Source organism: Phaenicophaeus curvirostris, chromosome 1, assembly GCF_032191515.1.
Source record: "Phaenicophaeus curvirostris isolate KB17595 chromosome 1, BPBGC_Pcur_1.0, whole genome shotgun sequence".
NCBI classification, from domain to species: Eukaryota; Metazoa; Chordata; class Aves; order Cuculiformes; family Cuculidae; genus Phaenicophaeus; species Phaenicophaeus curvirostris.
Window position 1 is genome coordinate 186,775,598 of NC_091392.1, and position 22,341 is coordinate 186,797,938.

General features: G+C 44.2%; 1 protein-coding gene across 2 annotated transcripts in view; it reads right to left on the minus strand.

The window, feature by feature from the left end:
* The window catches only part of MTUS2 (microtubule associated scaffold protein 2), a 738,607-nt gene extending 718,560 nt beyond the window's left edge, over positions 1–20,047 (minus strand). For both annotated transcript variants that reach the window (XR_011339664.1, XM_069882854.1), the window contains exons 1-2: positions 19,970–20,047; positions 9,569–9,642 (exon numbers count right to left, since the gene is read on the minus strand). The gene's annotated coding sequence lies outside the window, so the exon portion shown is untranslated. The remainder of the gene's footprint in view (positions 1–9,568; positions 9,643–19,969) is intronic.
* Between the last annotated feature and the right edge of the window lie 2,294 nt (positions 20,048–22,341).

Consider the following 22,341-nt stretch of genomic DNA (forward strand, 5'->3'; position numbering starts at 1 on the left):
TAGAGTCAAGAGTAAACAGAAAATGTGTTTCATTTTTGCAGTAGCTGCCCTTGGACTCCTCTGGGGCTGCAGATGGTGCCAGTTGTGAATTTCTGCTCAAATGTGCTATTTTGTCTGATAGGCACCCAGCCTCACAAGACCTGAAGTATTGTGGATGCTCTAGTATGTGTACATGTGCAATAGACATTATGTGGGTGGTGTCCTGGAGTACCTTACTTTTTTTGTGTATCTTTTTCCTCTTTGAGACAGTAAGTTATATAAGCAGCAGTTTTGATGATTCAGGCAGGCAGCTAGAAAGAAGAGACCTCAATTGCTTTCTTTTTAAAATGCGTACTTGTAAATTAAGAAGCATTTCAAGATTAGGCATCTGTCCAAGTCTTTTTATCATTTAGTACATTATGCTAATGAGGATGCTGTTTCTTTAATTATCATTTGCAGGAAAATTGCATTCAGTCCCTTGATCTTTCTTTAAACCATCTCTATACTTGATTCCCCCATAGGCTTTTAATCACACTGCTTCAGTGTGGAATTCTGTATTTGAGAAAAACTCTTCTCAAAACTGGTTCACTGAGAAAGTTTAAATTGTTTTCTCTCATCTGAGCTATATCTCCTACCAGTAGGCAGCTTAGAAGGAAGGGATATAAGAATCAAAACTAATAATAGCTTATGCACTGAATCCAGTCTAATGCTGGAACTTAATATATTGCATATGTAACAGATACTAAATACCAGGACTTAGAATCACAGAATTGTTTAGGTCACAAAAGATCCTTGAGTCCAACCTTTAACCTTGCACTGACAAGCCACCACTAATCATGTCCCTAAGCACCATACCTACAGGTCTTTTAAATACTTTCAGGAACGGTGACTCAATCACTTCCCTGAGCAGACTGTTCCAATGCTCGACAATTTAACTTGTTATACAGAGGCAGAAAGACAGCTGAAAAGAGCTATAAAATAATACTGTCCTGTGATACTACAGTAGAATTCAGTAATTTATATTTAAAAGGCACTTCCAATACACACATCATCAGCTATTAAGTTTGTTATGCAAAAGCACCCATATCTGATGTTCATGGACATTTGTTAATAGTCCAATGAATTTATCCATTTAGTTTCTGTGTGGCTTTCTGATTGTCCTTACAGAGTTTCCTGCAGCTGAAGCTCTCTCTGGGTGGGAACTCAAGCTCCATCATAACCTTGCACTGCCAAAACACAGTAAAACCTGCCTGCACAGGCACCAGGCCAGGGGCCCCATTTCTCCATCCCACCAACCTGGAAGCTCCTCCACTGGAAGAGGACTTGCCGTGGCACCCCTCTCACCACGGGGTTGAGGACGGGAGGCTGCACTGGTCCCAAACCTAACCTACCCCACCACATGCCTAATCACAGTGCCAAAGAAGGGCCATCTCCAATGGGTGCAGTCTTCTATGGAGACGCGTATACAGAGCTGTATAAGCTTGTCTTCTCTTCTGAAGGGAGGAAAATCCCATCTTCTGAGTAATTTCTGGAAGAGAACTGGCTTCAGCCTCCAAGGCAAGCTGAGGACTCTCCTGATATTTAGAGGAGAAGTTATCAGTGTTTCTTGGTTTAAGCAGCAGCCACCTTTGAATGAGCTCCTTGATGTTTGCTTCACTGCAGCCACAAAACTGTTGATGCTTACCAAGTTAGGGACTCACGCAAGCTGACCTGCACACATGTGATTGATAGGGATACTGGGCACAAGTAGCACTCTCCTAGCCCACTACAGAAAGGAAGGAGAAGGAAGACTTTTTTGTATATTTTAGAACATACACTGCAAATAACTGAACACAAAGTATACTCTGGTTACAGTACATACATTTAGGGCTTAACTGCAGTATATATTTCACAATCTGCTTTTATTCTACAGTGATACTGAAATAAATACTGGATTTTGTTAAAGCTAAGACACAAATTGCACCAACATCTTGAAGCAAAGTATTTACAAACAAATATTCTGACATCTCATTTATCTGTTTTGCCATAAAATTGGCTTATACATGATTAATTATGAAAAATAAGCACAGCATGCTTTCATGCTATTTTACTTTGAAATCAAGGTCACACTTTGTTTTGCAATTCAGGAAAACAGTATGAATAATATAATTAACATATCAGAAGATTCTTTGCAAGTAACTTTATTTAAGCAGGTTAAGCCTGCTTATGAAGCTTATGAAGTTGTTGCTATTTTGTCACTGCAGACAGATCATTTCTTAGTCCTTGTTTATATCCTTCATTTTATTTGACTAATCCTTCATAGTGAAAGGATTCTTGGAGTAGCATCCCTTATAGTAAGCCACACAACACTGAATGAAAACAATGTACTTGTCCCAAAGCATTTACAAGATGATTCCTGCTCTGGGGACTGGATTCTAGCTAGGATGCTGCCCCTCAGAAACAATTCAGTAATTGCGTGGTTATGAATGGGAAACCAGTAACTTAAGAGTTATAAGAATCAGAATCATTTAGGTTGCAGAAGACCTTTAACATCATTGAATCCAACTGTAAACCAAGCACTGGCTAAACCTTGTCCCTAAGCACTACATCTACACATCTTTTAAATACCTCCTGGGATGGTGACTCAATCACTTCCCTGGGCAGCCTGATCCAGTGCTTCATAACCCTTGTGGTGAAAAAATTTTCCTAATATCCAATCTAAACCTCCCCTGGCACAACCTGAGGCCATTTCCTCTTGATTTATTGCTTGTTACTTGGGAGAAGAGACCAGCACCCACCTCATCACAACCTCCTTTCAGGCAGCTATAGACAACAATGAGATCTCCCCTAAGCCTCCTCTTCTCCAGGCTAAGCAGCCCCAGTTCCTTCAACCACTCCTTGTAAGTCTTGTGCTTCAGACGGTCCACCAGCATCGTTACCCTTCTCTGGACACACTCCAGCAGCTCAATGTCTTTCTTGTACTGAGGTGCCCAAAACTGAACATAGTATTCAAGATGTGATCTTAATAGTGCCAGGTATGACTTCCATAATGCACCTGAATACATCCAGTAAAACATTCTGCAGGTTCTCTACCCAAGATACACAGCTGCCCATATCATAGAATCATAGAATCATAGAATCATAGAATCACCAGTTTGGAAAAGACCCACAGGATCATCGAGTCCAACCATTCCTATCAAATACTAAACCATGCCCCTCAGCACCTCATCCACCTGTCTTTTAAACACCTCCAGGGAAGGTGACTCAACCACCTCACTGGGCAGCCTGTTCCAGTGCCCAGTGACCCTTTCCATGAATATTTTTTCCTAATGTTTAGCCTGAACCTGTGTAATAATGGGAGATGCAAGTCTCATGCATTTGAATATGACTGTCTCATGCGAACCATCTCCTGCCCACGCAGCTCCTTACAAACACTCACAAAGGGTAGATGTGCAACTCAGTTGTGTTAACAGAGCAAGGCCACATGTTGACAAGACCCTTGCTTCAAATAATGAGAAGCCAATTTCTACGTGCATACTGTTTTATCCAGGTAAATTTTATTAGCGATCTGAGTAACAACCGTTTCTTAAGACTATACTTCTAAGACTTTCACAAAGCACAAGGCAAAATGTATCAACTTTTGACCTCAGCTACTGTCCTTTCCCTCTGCCTCAGCTGCTGTTCAGAGCCAGCCCCAAACCCTATCGTAGCATGAACTCCATCTCCTGAAGTTTACCTTGTCTGCCCTCTCCTACCACTGCACAGCAGCCTAGCAGCAACTGCATGCTTGCAAAAGGCCATATGGACCAGGAGCTGCCAACCACCGAGGTCTAACTGACAAATAAGAGCATCCCCATGTCAGCACAAATTGTCAAAAAACGTATGATTCATGTATTGCAGAGCTAGAAATAGAAAAAAATGCTTTCACTGTACTGCTGATATTTGAATAGCTTTTTTTAAAAGGGCAATTTGTTTCTCTGAAGGTTTGCTTACAACACCAATGACTGGGGCTCAATTTCAATAGAAATTAGAATTGCCTTTTTCAAAAGGAAGCTCATTTCTATTAAAGGTTAAGAATGTAACAGACAAAAACACAAGATAAAAATCAACACTAAAAAGCACTGTATTTATTTAAGAAAAACAGGATGTGCAGAAGAGAAACCCATGGATGCAGCAGGTGCAAAAAAAAGCAGAATCTGGAGAACTAGCAAATGACAAGCCGAGAGAGAGGCTGAAGTCTGCTAGAAATTCATCAAATGAGGTGAGGGAACAGAATGAAACACTCCTCAAGCACGTATCCTTGAAGTTATGAAAATTTGTCACATTGAATTTTATTCTAGCAGAGAATCTGTCCTGGAAGAACTGCTTTATTAGTAAGACTTTGGAAAGTTTGCAAGTTCTCATTCGCGGCTTAGTACAAGAAAGTAGTGAAGTCAACTCTAGCTAATGTTATATTTGGCTCAAACTGGATACCAGTGAACCATTAAACTAGAAAATAATAATATACTACATGGAAAGGGCAAAGCTCTAATTTGTTTTGCAACTGGAAACTGAAGCATGATCTTAACCAATATCTAATTTACTTGTTTGGATATTTTAGGAAGACAATTTCTCAAACCGAAAAACAAATTACGAGCAAAACTGAACAAGGGGAAATAGTCACACAGGAAAATATAAAGGGATGCTAAGGGATGTTTTATTACAAAAAAAAAAAAAAAATCACTGTGCTCCAGCCATGAAAGGAAGCATTTTGGTTGAAGAATCTTGGCTAAGAAGAATGACAGCAGTAGCAGAGACACCTGTAAAACAAACCCACAGTATATAACAGATGGGAAAAAAAGACACTGATAGCAATGAATACAAATTAACATTGCAGAAATGCAAGCAAATTATGGAAGAAAAAAATAAAACATTAAAAGCTATGGTGAGTTTTATGACAATAGGACCTTCTTCCTAAATGGAACAAGAACAAGTGAATGCCAATAACTGATCATTCTAGACAAAGATTATCAAACCATTCAGAAAGAGAAATATATTTGACAACTACTTATACTCCATGTTCAGAGGATGCAAGATACTATATTCACATCTTACAGTGATAATAACATACCTCCCACGCCATCAATAACTGAAAAGAGCTTTAAATAGTCCCTCAGTTAAAAACCGGCATTCAAGAGCAGAGGGCAGATCAACCAGTAACTTTTGATTCAGTGACAGATTTTAACAAGCTTAGGAATGCTAAAAGTTCCTGGTGGCTGGGAAGAGTTAATACTGAAGCAGTATTTAAACGGGTTAAGTGGGATAATCTAAGCATCCATCGAACAGTTAGACTGGCATCAGTAGGAAGCAACAGCAGGAAAAGGTTACCATGGGACACAATCAATAAGGCATTGAAAGGCAGTAGCATAAATTCTATAATTATCACCGATCAACACAGCTGTACAGAAAACAGGCCTGGTCATGTAAATCTGATAATTTGTATGCAGTTACATCATCATTTGATAATGGTGGTGTGCTGAGAGAACATATTTCTAGTCCTAATTTCACACTATACAGCAATTTAAAGTCATGCTATACATGAAATCGTGAATTAAAAGATTCACCATACTACATCACTACAGCTAGTAGTAAATAAATTTTAAAAGTGGATAATCAAATGGATAACTAAATGGAGAATCATCATCCAGATAATATATTCCTTGTCAGCCCAGTAGGAAAAAAAACATTAAATACAACATTTGGAAGCTGAAAAGAGCTACAGACTGCCTCAAAAGGCAAGGCTCATTTTTTACTAGAACAATTTACCTGTGACATGGTAGATTCATTATTACTGGCATCTTTTAAATCAAGACTTTGGTGTCTTTCGTGAAGATACAGTAAATAAAAGTTAAAGGACTACTACTGATATATCTGACCTGCACTGAGCAGGCATTAAGAATAGATATTCATGTGATCCCCTCTGGTCTTTAAATTTATAAGCCTAGGAAACAATGACCCAGACTTTATTAATCCCTCTGGAATTTAATGCAATAAGTGAATCATGCCTAATCCATCTGATACAGTATAAAGTACCTTGAGTATTTCCATGGGATTTCAACTGTAATCCAGTGTTAAATTACTGGATGATTGTTAAAATATTATCAAGTTGCCTCCCTGAATTTCTGATTTTTAGCTGAAAGCAGAAAAAAATCAATCCCTCTTTGAAGCAGTTTGTTAGCAATTTGCATAAATACAGAAGCATTGTATCAAACTCTTGATCCACAGCTTCCTTTACAGATCACTTTTTCCTGTTCCTTAGCATTACATTAAAAAATCCAAGACCATTTCCTATCAGAACAGTATTTCTGTGGCATATCACAATGCCTCCTTTCAGGTACAGCTGCAACTTATGCACTGTAACTTCACACAAATCTCTTAAACAGGTCTACACACTTGTATACCCATCATCTTCCCACACAGTGCTACAAGATGAGTACAAAAGTCATGAAAGTCACATTATCTCTGCCAAACACACTTTATTTGATCCTATTTATTTGAAACCTTCACACCTTGAATACTGTGTCCAGTTCTGGGCCCCTCACCACAAGAAGGATGTTGAGGCTCTGGAGCGAGTCCAGAGAAGAGCAACAAAGCTGGTGAAGGGGCTGGAGAACAAGTCTTGCAAGGAGCAGCTGAGATAGCTGGGGTTGTTTAGCCTGGAGAAGAGGAGGCTGAGGGGAGACCTCATTGCTCTCTACAACTTCCTGAAAGGAGGTTGTGGAGAGGAGGGAGCTGGCCTCTTCTCCCAAGTGACAGGGGACAGGACAAGAGGGAATGGCCTCAAGCTCCGCCAGGAGAGGTTTAGGCTGGACATCAGAAAAAAATTTTTCACAGAAAGGGTCACTGGGCACTGGAACAGGCTGCCCAGGGAGGTGGTTGAGTCACCTTCCCTGGAGGTGTTTAAAAGACAGGTGGATGAGGTGCTGAGGGGCATGGTTTAGTGGTTGATAGGAACGGTTGGACTTGATGATTCTAGAGGTCTTTTCCAAGCTAGTGATTCTGTGATTCTGCCAGACACTGCCAGACCAGGAGACTATTCTCCCAGGTTCACAGTGAGTGCTCAAATTGCAAAATCATCTCCATTTCTTGCTCTACTCAACATCTACATCTGGCACAACCTTCCCCTTCAGAAGTTGAACTTCTCTAGCACTCATCACAAAAATTCATTTCAAAGATTCCCAAACTTTTTTCCAGCTGATGGCCTTTAATTTTCATTCCTCCCAACTTCAAGCTGCTTCCAACAGGCCTTACTTTGAATAGCATTGACATGTAGGCTCAAAAACAGGATAAACATTCAATATCTGTTAACAGTAAAACAACAATATGTTATGAAAAGGAACACTTTAATATGACCTTTTGGAGAAAGCTACTAAGAAATTATTTCCTCTGCTTTATTTGGTCTCAACTCATTTAAATGTGATTACAGAATACTGAACATTGTACAATTCTGGTTTTTTTATATTGATATAGTGCTTCTCATAACCATCATCCAAGCACTACAGAGTTCTCAGCCGAACCAGGAAATCCAGAAGCATATATAGAAAATGAAGAATATTCAGCAGGATTCATCTGTATTTCTCACTTCACCTTAAGCTTTTCCACCTCTGTAGCCAAGTTCCAAATCCAGGGTCCAGCCTTTGACCTTGTCCAGTTAATGGCAGTGGGACAGCTGCACAATGGAACACTCTTTGTGAGGATCCAAACTGCAACCCTTCTCACCCACAAGAGTCATACAGAGAAGAACATACAAACTAGATGAATTAAAAGACTTACAACTCCAGTAATGAGAAGGTAGAAACAGAAGTCAGTTGTAGTTGGGAAATGCATAAAAGGTATTTTTGTGCATCCTTCACATCACTCAGTGCAGGGTCCTGCAAATGTTGTCCTCAAACAGAAGATGTGCATTGCACTACACTTCCCTTCGTGTTGGACAAAGTGCTGGAGCATCACATACCACCTGTAGGCCTACAAACACAGGATTCCCCTCATCTGGTATTTAGTTGCCTGACTGCTCCTGGATTATAACCAGCTTGCACATGCCACTCAGAAGACAGTAACACACCAGTTCAATCACCCATTTCACAGCCAGAACCACATGATCTGTGACTATGCCTGACTGCTGCCAGACAAACAGCTTTTGACTTGGGTACGGGATGGGATATTCCTCCCCAAGCTCCTGTGACTATATATTTCCTATCACACAGCACTGAAACCAAAGTCACTTGAAAGCTATGATCATGCCATGGTGTCTGCTCCACGTTTTTGAGCCCTGTCGGCCCCTATCGACCACATAGCCTGGGTTGGAGAAGGAGACAGACATGGTATAGGATTTCCTGCACTGAAGATTGGTATTGTGGGAATGTCCTTGTCAGTGACCCGAGTTTGCTTTCTCTTTAATCCCATCTGCTTGCTTCCCCCAGACTGATTACCACAGAAACATCACCCTTTTGGTGCCTCCTCACCATGTACAGCGTTGCACACCAGAGCCATGCCCCATGGCTTTACTTGGGTCCTGACCCTCTCCCAGTGCTGGCTGTTCTTGCCAGATCTTTCCAACTCCAGGTCAAACCAGGTCAAAGTTTAACCAAAGGAAAGAGCAATGCTATGCCAGGTTGCCATCAGAACTTCTGCTACCAGGCTGTGTTTTATGACTTGAGGGACAGGATCAAATCTGGCCCTAGGAGACGCATGGTCAAGGATGCATATGTTGGGACACGTGGACAGTTTGTTCTTGTTCGTCCTTGTTCAGCCAGCAAGATGTAGCAAGCTGTCACACCCTACTGATGCACAGAAAAAATCATCTGCAAGACCGCTGCAAAGCTGGGGATAGTCTAAAACTACAAAAGGAGTCTTTGTCCCATCATGTCCTAGTCATTACAGAAAAGCAATCTGACAGTTCTGGTTTTATTTATTCCATCTGAAGCTAGCCCTGGCTGGGCCAAAGCCAGGGAGGCATCTAGCCAGCCTGCTTGCAGGTAGGCTGGCAAGAGGCAGCCTGTGGTATCCCTCACCCCCTCCAGGGTTTGGCAGTATCCCATACAGTTAGCTTCCATTCAGAGTCTACACTGTCCTATCTCCATTTCCTTGAGTCATTTAAGCCTTCGGGACCATTGTCAGCCTCCTGCTGGTAGGCAAAGAGCCAGTGCCCCCAGCCAGGTGACAAATGCTGCCCCACAACTTGCAAGAATAGCTTTCTTTTTTTCCAGGTAAAATATCAATGCTGACCTCCCAGAGGCTTCAGCAAGCATTGTTATTGCTTCTGACTGAACACCACCTCATGCCACCACAACATAAATTTTAATAGGCTCAATGTCACAGTCAACTCCCAGCCTACCAGACAAATAAAAAACCTTAGGAAAGCAAAGGACTATTTTTGTTTGTTGATTTCCCCCAGTAAAAGAGTCTGCTTTGAAGTCACCTTTATTGTTTATACAATTGTTAGAGGGAGTTTTCTTTTCATCAGATAGACCAGCACTAATATAAAAATCAAAGACAACTTGCGAGAGAGTTCTTTTGGTGGCAAATACATTTAAAAGATCAAATCAGACATTAATAGGGAAGACAAACTTACCCAGAATGCTGGAAAAACAAATTTTACTTCCATTGGTGATAGTTTGCCCTAGAAGACAGTCCCAGTGTGGAAACCTTTTAAAGAAAATAAAAGATTCATTAGAGTAGGAAACAAGGGTATATGCTATAAAACTTCTGTAAACATGGTACTCCAGATTAAACATCCTGTGCTTCTGATTATGATCCTGTACAAGTTTCCTGGCATTAACTCACATATAAGCTGGTCCGAGCGTGAAATGAGACAATGCACCTACTCTCAAAAGGGAAGAGGATACAGAAACTCTGTGAAAGAAAAACTCCACATTTTCTGTTCCTCTTTCTCTGGAGTATCTTTAGAGTAAGTCAATGCTGCCAAGTCAAATTTAGGTACACAAGCTGAAGGGGAAGCAGAAATCAAACCTAGGCAGGTTTTAATGTATTTACAGAGATTATTGCTTTTAAGGGACTCTGTGCTATTTGATACGGTGCCCCGATGCCATGTTTTGATGGGATAAGAGTAATGTATTGCTATGGAGGAAGATTTAGCTAAACTTGCTTGTGATGAGATCACCCAGAAGAATAGAGGGAAAGGAGTGAAAAAAGGAAGGGAGAAGGAGCTTTTCCCAGAAGCCAATAGAAGTTCGCAGTCACAAGAAATAAACATCATGAATCAGAGAATGTGAGTTATGAAATCAGAAGGCAACAGGTCAAGTCAGAGAAGGAAAGAAAGCCAGTCTTGAGATTCGATAAGAGGTCATGAGATGTGGTTTTACCAGTGGTAAAAGAGGTCGAATGACTGAGACTCAAAGTTGAAACAAGAAGAGGATCTCTCAAGAATGAGTGACTAGACTATAAAATGAGAAAAAAAGCTTGCAAAGAGCTTGGGTTTGGATTTTTAATTTTATGTCAGTGATGTGTATTTATTCGTATTATAATTGGGAAGAAACAGGAGATACTAGAGTGAAGAGTTAAGAGGTATGAGTGTAAGGGAATCCAAGAAGTATGTGACTGTGAGAGAAGCAGAGCAGGTGGAGACAGAAAAGACTGGGGAGTATGACAGAGGAAAAAGCAGAGTCATAAAGAGGTGGAACGACAGGACAGCTGAGGGAAAAGGGACAAGTCATATGAGACCCTTGGCAAGTTTGCGGACGACACTAGGCTGGGTGGAGGTGTTGGTCTGCTGGAGGGTAGAGAAGCTCTGCAAAGGGGTCTGAACAGGCTGGACCACTAGGCAGAGTCCAATGGCATGAGGTTTAACAAGGCCAAATGCCAGGTCCTGCACTTGGGGCACAACAACCCTATGCAGTGCTACAGACTAGGAGAAGTCTGGCTAGAAAGCTGCCTGGAGGAGAGGGACCTGGAGGTGTTGGTGGACAACCGACTGAACATGAGCCAGCAGTGTGCCCAGGTGGCCAAGAAGGCCAATGGCATCTTGGCTTGTGTCAGAAACGGCGTGACCAGCAGGTCCAGGGAGGTTATTCTCCCTCTGTACTTGGCACTGGTGAGACCGCTTCTCGAATCCTGTGTTCAGTTCTGGGCCCCTCACCACAAGAAGGATGTTGAGGCTCTGGAGAGAGTCCAGAGAAGAGCAACAAAGCTGGTGAAGGGGCTGGAGAACAAGTCTTGCAAGGAGCAGCTGAGATAGCTGGGGTTGTTTAGCCTGGAGAAGAGGAGGCTGAGGGGAGACCTCATTGCTCTCTACAACTACCTGAAAGGAGGTTGTAGAGAGGAGGGTGCTGGCCTCTTCTCCCAAGTGACAGAGGACAGGACAAGAGGGAACGGCCTCAAGCTCCGCCAGGGGAGATTTAGGCTGGATATTAGGAAAAAATTCTTCACAGAAAGGGTCACTGGGCACTGGAACAGGCTGCCCAGGGAGGTGGTTGAGTCACCTTCCCTGAGGGTGTTTAAGGCACAGGTGGACGAGGTGCTAAGGGGCATGGTTTAGTGTTTGATAGGAATGGTTGGACTTGATGATCCGGTGGGTCTCTTCCAACCTGGTTATTCTATGATTCTATGACACTCATGTTTCCCCTTGTGATAAAGAAAAGTTAAGTAAAAAGCTTAGAATATACTAGAAGATGGAAGATATAAATGGGAATTTAGGCAAGAGATTTAATCTAAAAGTCTTTAAAACATCTTTTATTCACATGCAACTGATGGTCACTGTTTATGATAAATTTCACATAAATGTGGTAAAATCCCAAATCCACAGTAACTCACAGCAAAACATGAACTACTTACAGTGAAATTTATGTTTTAATAAGAAATTCCAGGTATATTCTATTTTCCCCCACCACTTCCTTTCCCCAGTAAATCAAATAACTCAGTTAAGTTATATGTTCAGCCTCATTAGCTACCATCTCCATTCCCCTGCGGTTTTAATTAGATAGGTCTCTTTGTGCACAGCTACCTCAGACCTTCCCTCCCAACAATCCCACAATGCTGCTTTTTTATGTTATCATTCTTCAAATGCTCCTAATTACACTGGAGACAGCCAAGGTGATCAGGGCAGAGCAGTGCTCTCCGATGGAGAAGGCAGGGTGAGATCTGCAGCTGGCACGCGCCTCTTGGGCAAGGCTAAAGGTTTAGATGCTCTTCCACATTTACACCCACTTTAATTAAGACAACCAATCAATACAGCAGGCTTCAGTGGAGGGTCAGATCCTCTGCACAGACACCAAGCCCCATGAACAAGGAGCTGACATCCCAGCAGTCTCCTTCGTGCTCTGTGAGCCCCCATGGTGGTCCACCAGTTCCATACCCAGCACTTGAAATCACAGGGCAGGAACACCCCAAAGCCAGAAGGACACAGGAGACGTTAAGGATAGTGCCTGGATGCAGCTTTTCTACTAAAGCACCCACCCTGCAAGCCCAACACATCACCCCAGGCATGAGGCCACAGCACTGTCCCAAAAGACAGAAGAAAGGCTCAGGAGGACATGTTCCAAGGGTCTGACCTGGTCTTTAATCCATATTTTTAAACAAGCACAGGTGTAAAGGTACCAAGATCATGAGATGATCTGTTTCCAGCTGGAAATGGAGGTAAAGGCTGTTATTTCAGGGGAGGTTAAAAAAAAAAAAAAAAGGAATCTAGGTGGATCAGCTCTGCCCCTAAGGAGCAAGACAGGATTTTAAGGTCAGGATTTCTGATTCAGCCACTTTTTGCACTCTATTAGGAGAAAAAAGACTGCAAATCCAGCAAAAATGACTGGCAGAAAACCCCTCAGAGCAAAGGACCTCTGCTTCACTGCTACCCTGCAGACCCAGAGGAGAGCCCAAAGAGCTCAGCACCACTGCTGGGCTATTCCTGGCTGTCCGGGGTCAACAGCAGCACAGCAGGGATTAGAGCAACTTGGATTTGTTACATAAGGGACTTGTTGCTCGTGGCATCTCTCAAATCCCAAAGACATTGCTATTATGTAATAGCAACAATCAAACAGGGCAGCTTTTCAGTGATCTGATTTTTTAGAAGTGCTGAGCAGCTAAAAATGAACATTGCGGGTCTGTCAGACTCAGTGTTATGTTTTGCACTCTAATCAGTTTAACCTTAAAGCTCCTGTAATTTACAGGGACAGTGACTCAGCTCTCACTTCACCAGAGGCCTCAACATCCAGAAAGGTGAGATAAAGCAACCTTTGTCCACCTTCCCAACAGGTCTTCAGTGGAGGGAAAAGCTTGCATCTTCCAAGTTTAGCCTGAGGGCTTTCATTTATTTAGCATCAGTGTCTTGCTGGCTTTACTGATATCAAAGGATTACTCACATGAATCAAGACTGTGGACCTGGCCCTGAACTTTGCTGTGTGGACTGTATGGTGGCTGTGAGCTCTTTTGTCACATGGGCTTTCATGAGTGAAAAACACAAGCCCATTTGGCAGTCTCCAGGTCTCTTTCTCTTCTAAAGTTATTACTGTAAATAATTCTGATGGTAATGCACACAATTTTACATCATACACCTATGCATCCACATGTTATTTAAGTAAATATACATATTAACAAGAAAATCCATTGCTTGACCCAGCTGTGAGCCACTTACGCATTTGGAACATTCTCCAGCAGTATCAAGGATGGGCTGGTGTAGGTATTTCAGGAAGTCCTAGCTGGTAATGTGATTAAGTTGCTGTCATATCAAGATCACCACTCTGCCCAATCTGGTTTTGTGTTAGAATCTTACTTCTTCCCAGCTTACAAACTCTGTTTAAAGAAATTTTTCCATCCCTTTCAAATGTTCTTTTAAAGCTTTCCTAATTTAAGATCTGAAAAAGGAGAGAAAATCACTCTTGTCTTAAAGATCTCTGATTTACTGACTATTCTCCTAGCCTTTCAGCCTTTTACTGCAATGAAGAAACAGCCCAATTTTAGTGACCATGCTGAATACTCTTGTGGTTCCTCATATCATTAAAAACCAAACAAGCTATCCAGATTGTGACCATGATACAGCAACCCTGCCCTAAGCACATACTCTTGATCCCATAATATTTATGGCTGGACTAAATGATCTCAGAGGTCTTTTCCAGTCTGGTGATTCTATGATTCTATGATTTTAGTCTTGCACATGCAGCCATTAGATTTCACGAAGGCTCATGTAAATTGTTTCCAAAGATTGTTTTACTGTTTTTCCCACTTTAAAGACTTACTATTATATCACAACAATAGCCAAGCAACTTTTCATCACGGCAACAAGAGAAGAACCTAAAATCTCGATGGTCTGGCAAACCAGAAGGAATGCATTCATTCTGAGACCATAGATCCACCGAGCACTTTCAAGTGCAATTTACTTCTGAATGTCTCATCTATGCCCAGCATCCCATCAGCTTTCCCTGTGCACAGCACATCACGATTCTACTGCCTGAAAGAGGTTGTAGCCAGGGTGTCAGTCTGTTCTCCCAAGTAACAGGTGATAGAATGAGAGGAAATGGCCTCAAGTTGCACCAGTAAAGGCTTTGCTAGGATAGTAGAAAAAAAATTCTTCACCAAAAGTGTTAACAAGCACCGGACCAGGCTGCCCAGGAAAGTGGTTGATTCGCCATCCCTGGAGGTATTTAAAATATGTATAGATGTGGTGGTTAGAGACATGGTTTAGTGGTGGAGCTGGCAGCATTAGGTTTACAGTTGGACTCAATGATGTTAAAGGTCTTTTCCAACCTAACTGATTCTATGATTCCTTCCAGCATTCTGGCATCAACAAATTGCATTGAGCTTGGAAATGCTTAATACAAAGCTTTATTTACCCCGATCACAATCTATTTCTTCTTCAGAAATGCTAACATACCCTGTGGCACAGAAATACATTGCTTGGGAAGTCATCTAGTCCCTCTGAATTTTTCTGGCAGTAAAAACTTGAGAATTATTATGAGCAGTGCCTTGGACTGAAAAAAATCTCAGGCGGTTTAAAGGGTTGTTGTTCCACGTGCCCAATGCAAAACTTGGCAGAGACAACACATCAGAAGGTGAAAGCAGTGTTAAAGCATCTCTGTTCTTCAAGCTACCCTTGCCTGCCAGACTTGCTCTTTGGCAGCCTTAGCATTTTACCATAACTTAGAGCACCCTGCGGGTACAATGAACACAGAAGCCAGCTCATTTAGGACAAGATATCAAATAGTTAAAATTCAAAAAGTAAAACTTAGAGGAAGTAATTAGCCCAGCATGCATTTAAGATGCTTTTTTATTTTTTAACTATGATTTCAAAGGAAAATAATTCTCCTGTGAACATTTGGTGATTACGCCCATGAAGTGAAACTCACAGCTGTGCAAAGAAGAACAAGTTACATCTTTCTTCCAACTCTGCATACCATGCAGTAACTGTTTCAGAGAAGTTTATCTCTGGGCAGAATAGCTCTCAGGCTCATAGTAACCTGCATTACACCATCATCTAAATTAAGAGTCACGATTGCAGGCTAGGCGGGGAATCCAAGGAATTTCTTCAGCTCATGCCTTTGCTGGTTTTGAGGATTGCATAAAAACACTGATCTGCAAGTGGTACCACTAACAGCAAAAGCCTAGAACTCCTGCTACACCAGCTGTTTCTGAGGATTAAGTCATTTGCAGAGACTTCTGATGTCGATGCCTCTGCTGGAACAAAATCAACTTCATCCTAAAACACCTTGCAAGAGTGGGCCAGCATACTCCTCCCAGTTTTGGAGAGGAAGCTAAAGTGCAGACTTAAACAAACTTTACTGCAATTATACCGGAACGTAAAATGGATCTCCTGACCTTCCAGCCCATGTACCACTGATGCCCCATCCCATGCAGCACTACATACTGTGACACACTATGCCTCAAAAGCAGCAACTTGTCCTTGAGCAGAAAACACTTTACTGCCCCAAAGTGCAAAGATTCACTATCCCAGGAGCTTTGAACCTGTTTGCCTGACTGCCAGCTTTGTAGCCACTTAATTGAAAAGAAAATAGAATTTCTTAAAGAAACTACTAAGGTGACTATTTAAGTTTAAACAGTCCTTTCCTCTGCTGAAGACCTATTTTTCAGATGTTTTGAATGTTTCACAGTTACTATTTTTGGCTGCAGAATACTAACCTGGTTCTGTATCATAACGTAGTAACATGGGACAGAGCTTTAATTGGTACAAATAACTTAGTTGTGAAGTTACAGCAATTTATAATAGCTAATCATTTCCCCTACTGCTTCCCACGCTACAAACCCTCACTAAGTAAGGTTTTCCCATGAAACCAATGACAGAGGACAGTCAGGTGATTACATCATTTGGATGTAGCCTGGATATCTTTCTGGATACCTTGGTGAAATACTAGATCTTATCCTCTTCCCAGCTCCCCGCTGGAAAACCCAAAAGAGCAAGATGATACCATATAATGTCAATAGACTGAATAAACAAATAAGGTTTTTAAAGAGCAAATCATCAAATGCATATCCAACAACAGAAGTGACAGTGTTTCCAGGCTCACTACATATTAGGATAGTGCCAGAATAAGTTATAAAAAAAATCCATCAGAATTACTTTCACAAAGAAACACTGCTTCAACAGGTTTGAGTTTGCAATAACAAACACAGGTACAAAACAAACCAGCATGCACTTAAGTTCTGCTGCTCTGTGGCTTTCTTTCCACTTTCAGCTACTTACGACTTCTTTAACTAAACTGACTGCAGAGTGTTCAGTAAAAAAAATGCATTTAAACAAGACCAGAACAATTATAAATAACTTACAACAAAATGCAATACTTGTGTAGGAAAAGCGTTTGCTAAATCAGCTGTGCCTCAGTAGTCTCTTTAGCAAGCTTCAGCATCCAGCCAGGAGCAGAGGAAGAGATCCTCCTGCACTGCTTTTTGCTGTCACTTCAGCAAATACCTTTCCTGAGATTTCCATTATTGTGCCTAGATCTTTTCTCCTCCAGAGTGTTCAATCAAATACTAAACCAAACACTGTATGAGTCTCTACTGAATCGTGCTTCACTTCATCTCCCATTGTATGACTCTCCAGAGAAAGTACATTTCACTGGAGCCCACAATTCTGGCTGTAATTCTCTGTCCTATGCTGATTTCTAGTGCTTCCTGCATGATCTTAGAAAATTGAGAATGCACACTGGAAGCCGAAAGACTTCTTTTTCCTAACTTACTATGAGGAAGGACTATTCCTCACTGATGACTGAGTTCCCTGCACAGCCTCTGATGTGCTGCTGTCTTTACAGATGGGGAGAGCAGCACTTCTGCAGGAGATAGGCTGCTAGCTTGCCTCTCCCCACTATCTTCCTAAATATCTAGCATTGCTTACTATACTATAAATGTATTTTGCAAAGAAATATACACTCCAAAAATTTAGGCTAGGAGTTTTAAGCTGTTTCCTTGTTTGTTATAGCCACTATCATTAATGCAACAGACAACATCCTAGAAAACTTTACCATAGAAGAGGTTTTGAAGTAAAGAGATGAAAAACTACTTATCTGATCCAAACCTACACCTGGCATCTGTTAGATCAGTATCCAAATAATCGCTGTCCCTAAAGAGATGAGCCTAAGGACAGACAAGGGACCATCTTAAAAGCTACTTATAAACAGATGAGCACAGCCTTGCAAAAATTTTCTCACCTCCCTGCCTTATCTCAGGTAGTCATTTCCAAACATACAGAACATTGCTCAAGAGATCACTTCCAGAATCTCCCTTTTGTACATAAAAACAGGACTTTATTCAGCAGAAATTAATGTGATGATAAATAAAGCAGATTGAGAAGTTAAGACTCGTTTGTATACGTGCAGCTCACTGCTACCACTCTCCTGCAGCAGAGGCTGTACTGCTCTCCACAGCAGATTGCAGAGATAGGAAACAAGTAGCTGGGTATATTTAATTGCATTGGAAAAGGGCAGACTGGTAAAGAGTTTATGCAGCAGGAAATACAGAAAAGCCCACAAGAAATCCTTGCTTGAAATTGGAGCTAAGAAAGAATAAAACCCCTAAAAATAACACTGAGTGTGGAGAGCATAAAATAATTCCTGTATGAAATCTCACAAAGCAAAACAAGGCATTTATGCATCACGTTATATCCAGCTCAATTGCTGCCAAGTGCCTCCTTAGTGCAGTAATCCGTTGCAAAGTTAACCTGTATGCAAACACTTGACATTTAATTATTTTGCTACCAATGCCTTAAATCAGTAAATATTTCTAATGCATGACTCACTGAGCAATATTATTAATGTTTGATGTTTTTTTAATGCAATGATAAATGTCAAGGCTCCCGCTGGCTTGCTCTTCTCATGTTTAGAGTGATCAGGGATCACTGGCTCCCTAACAGAAGTGCTCGTAGAGAGCGCACGCTGGTGCAAAGGCTGAGGCTTGGCACAAAGGCTGAAGCACAGCGCACAAGCCCTTCCGCACTGCTGTTACATTCAGGGCACAGTGACACGGACCAGAGAAAAAAAAAAAAAGAAGCTGAGGCCAGGGTAGCAAGGGAGATGAAGTGAGAAGGAAGAAAAAGTACATAAACTCACCTAAACAGAGTTGGAAACAAAAACCTAGATGAATTACTCCTCAAGCTGAGACGCCTCCTCAGGCTGCCCAGGGAGGTGGTTGAGTCACCATCCCTGGAGGTGTTTAAAGGGTGGATGAGGCGCTCAGGGACATGGTTTAGTGGTTGATAGGAATGGTGGGACTCGATGATCCCGTAGGTCTTTTCCAACCTAGTGATTCTGTGATTCTGATTCTGTTTCAGGGGAATAGGGAGACCTGGACCTGCTGCCCCAACTTCCAGGGACTTGTTAACTTTCCCTTCATAACAAAATACCGGTTTATAAGTCACAGTAGCTGCTTTATCTTTATAAGTCACGGTAGCTGCTTTATCTTTCACCATTCTTCAGGAAAACAAAACAAAACCGAGCCGTGAAGTGCTCTGTAACCCCCCGGAGGAGCCGAGGAGCAACCGCAGCTCCAGCACCGCGAGCCGGCGAGCGGCTCCCGCCGGGCACTCGCCCCGCACCCTCCGCTCGCCCGTCCCGAGGGCCGAGGGCGCCCGTTCCGCTCTGGGGCTCGGCTCGGGCGGCTCCGGCACGCCGCGGACACACCGGGGGCACGAAACGGGCGACTTCGGTGTTTCCCTAGATGCCGCGCAGGCAGCGGCGCCCGCCCGAGCCGCTCAGCAGCGCCTCAAAACTTCGGGCCGACAGGTTCGCTAACGCCCGCGCGCTGCCCCGATGCCGGCTCACCCCGCTGCCTCGACGCCCGAACCCGCGCCTCCCCCAGCCGCCCCGCTCCCGCACCCGCGCGACCCCCCCGCTCCCGCTGCGAGCGGCCCCCGAGCCGCCCCCGGCAGGGGAGATGCGGGGCGGGGAGGGGGCGCTGCCGTGAGCACCCACCCGCTCACCCGCCCCGCCGCCCCCCACGCCGGGACAGGGGATGCGCGGAGCGGCGGGGATGCGCGGGGAGTCGGAGATGCTTAGAGCGGCGGGGATGCGCGGAGCGGCGGGGATGCGCGGGGATGTCCAGGGATGCTCGGAGCGGCGGAGATGCGTGGGACGGCAGGGATGCGCGGGACGGCAGGGATGCGCGGGACGGCAGGGATGCGCGGGGGCGCTCAGGGATGCGCGGGGGCGCTCGGGGGTGCGCGGAGCGGCGGGGGTGCGCGGAGCGGCGGGGGTGCGCGGGACGGCGGGGGTGCGCGGGACGGCGGGGGTGCGCGGGGATGTCCAGGGATGCTCGGAGCGGCGGAGATGCACGGGACGGCGGGGATGCGCGGAGCGGCGGAGATGCGCGGGGATGCTTAGAGCGGCTGGGATGCGCGGGGACGCTCAGGGATGCTCGGGGATGCTCAGGGGTGCTCGGAGCGGCGGGGACGCGCGGGACGGCGGGCATAAGCGGGGATGCTCGGGGATGCTCGGAGCAGCGGAGATGCGCGGGACGGCGGGGATAAGCGGGGATGCTCTGAGCGGCAGGGATGCGCGGGGCGGCAGGGACGTGCGGATCTCACCTGCCTCGGCGCCGGTGCTGCCGCCTCCTCCGCTGGGCAGGACGCAGCGCGGGGCGCGGGCCGTGTTTATATAGCCGCCCCGCAGCGCCCGCCGCCCCGAGCCGCGCCGCAGCGCCCCCTGCGGGACCGGCCGCGCCCTGCGCCGCCCGGGGGCTCCCGCAGCCCCGAGGGACCGGCGGGCGGGGGGTGATAGAAACAGCACAGAAACTTCTCCCGGTTGCGTTTGTGGGATGCTTCGGCCTCCTCCCGTTTTCCCTGGGAACTGCCGTTCAAACTACGTGTTCAAACTAACACCCAGTAAGCAAATAGGTTATTGTGGAGGCTGGAAAGGGGATTTTCCTGGGAATACATGTACACTGGACCTTCTCCTGAGGAAGGTGTAGCGGTGCCTCAAATGACAATGTAGGCACCTACAGGAAAGCTGGAGAGGGACTATTCATAAAGGCTTGTGGTGGTAGGATGAAGGGGAATGGGTATGAACTGGAGAGGGGCAGATTTAGATTAGACATTAAGAAGAATTTCTTCACCATGAGGCCCTGGCACAGGTTGCCCAGGGACATTGTGGCTGCCCCATCCCTGGAGGTGTTCAAGGGCAGGTTGAATGGGGCCTTGGGCAGCCTGGTCTAATGGGATGTCCCTGCCCATGGCAGGGGGATTGGAACTAGGTGATCTTTAAGGTCCCTTCCAACCCAAACTATTCTATGATTCTATGACATCGGACATCATAACGAGGCTTCTCATTCCTTGACTGGTCACTCTCCAGTTCTCCCATTTTCCAACTTCATTTCTCTTTCATTTTTGGACTCGATGATCTAAGAAGTCCTTTCCAACCTAGTGATTCTATGATGCTATTAAAATGATCAATAAAATAGATAAATAAATAGACAGGCACACAAATTTGCTTTTCAGCAAACCTTGTAACTCAAACGATAATCTTCATCACTTTTGCTGTGTTTAAAATCTCACCCAGGGATTTTATTCCTGCTGAGAAAGCAAGCTTTGTGATATGGGGACTCTTCACTTTACATTTAAAGCCTTATCTACACATACAGCCTATGTTACAGCTATCTCTGTAAGTATTGTTATATTCCCAAAGAACCAGCACTCATTGTTTCAATCAGCTGTTAAAATCAGCAGCAGGCACGAGATCAGATGGGAGTTTTATGATCTGTGTCTAATGCTGGGCAACTCAATTAATTTTTATGAAGTCCTCTGGGCAAACACATGAAGGTCTGTTCAGGAGCGGGGAGGTGGAGGAGTTCCTGGTCCATGAGGCCAGCCAGATGCTACAGTGTCCTCCTGCCCGGGAGCCAGGACCTCAGGACCAACACACAGTGGCATGAGATGTAAAGTGCCTGGGATCCTGGGGAGACCTGGGCAGAAATGTCCATGTTCTGCATCCCAGCTCCAGCCTGGCCCCTTAGCAGCTGGGATCCAGAATGGTATCGTGGAAAGTCTCCCCTTTCCCAGTGCCCATCTGATCAGGCTGTTGTTACAGCCTCATATGGCAGGACAGTCACTGTCACAGGATATGTCCTTATTTCTCAGGCATGCAATAACTTCCTTATTTCTGTCTGTGCTCAAACACATTGTGCTCGCATCTGTCTGCAGCCTGAAGTGCCAAGTACCATCCCTGCAGCACCATAAGTGAGTCTCTTATCCTTAAAGGACCTCCCTTTAAGGTTTGTCTTCCCCTGCTGAAAAAAGCGGTGTTCCCCACCCCCAGCTCCGGCTACACTGAACTACATGTTACGCTTGAGTTACAGAGACAATGAAGATAAAGCATCTTAGCTGGTAAAGTCGCTGAGAGCAACCCTCCGGCTTGCACAAAGGAGGACCCTGCCGACACAGGCACTGGCAGGTTTAGCTGCGGTGGTTCCCACATCCCACCCCTGCCAGGGCTTTCCAGACCCCAGGAGAGCAAGCAGGACAAGAAACATGTCCACACCTTTGTTCAAAACTCTGAATATTTTTTATATTCAAACCCTGACCTTATCTGTGGTTAAAATGAGGCAAGGAAATCCTGAGGGAGTGAATGAAACCATCCGGCACCTCAGCCATTCATTTTCAGAAAGCAGCAGTGCCATTTATCATGTCCAAAGGCATCAACATGGAACTGCTGATGACAGGGATGATCCTTACAGAGGAGGCAGATTTTCACTGCCCTCTTTTTACATCAGTACTTGAAAGGAATTACTAACTGTATTAAAAGAGAGACACTAACTGAGAAAACCCAAATTCATGCAAAATATTAATCAGCCTGCCAAGACCTATTGTATATATATAAAAAAACCCCAGATATGCCAGCTTTGAGTTTTTCCCCCTCAATAGAACATTTTTGCAAACAATTATCACTCCCGGCACTTGACTTC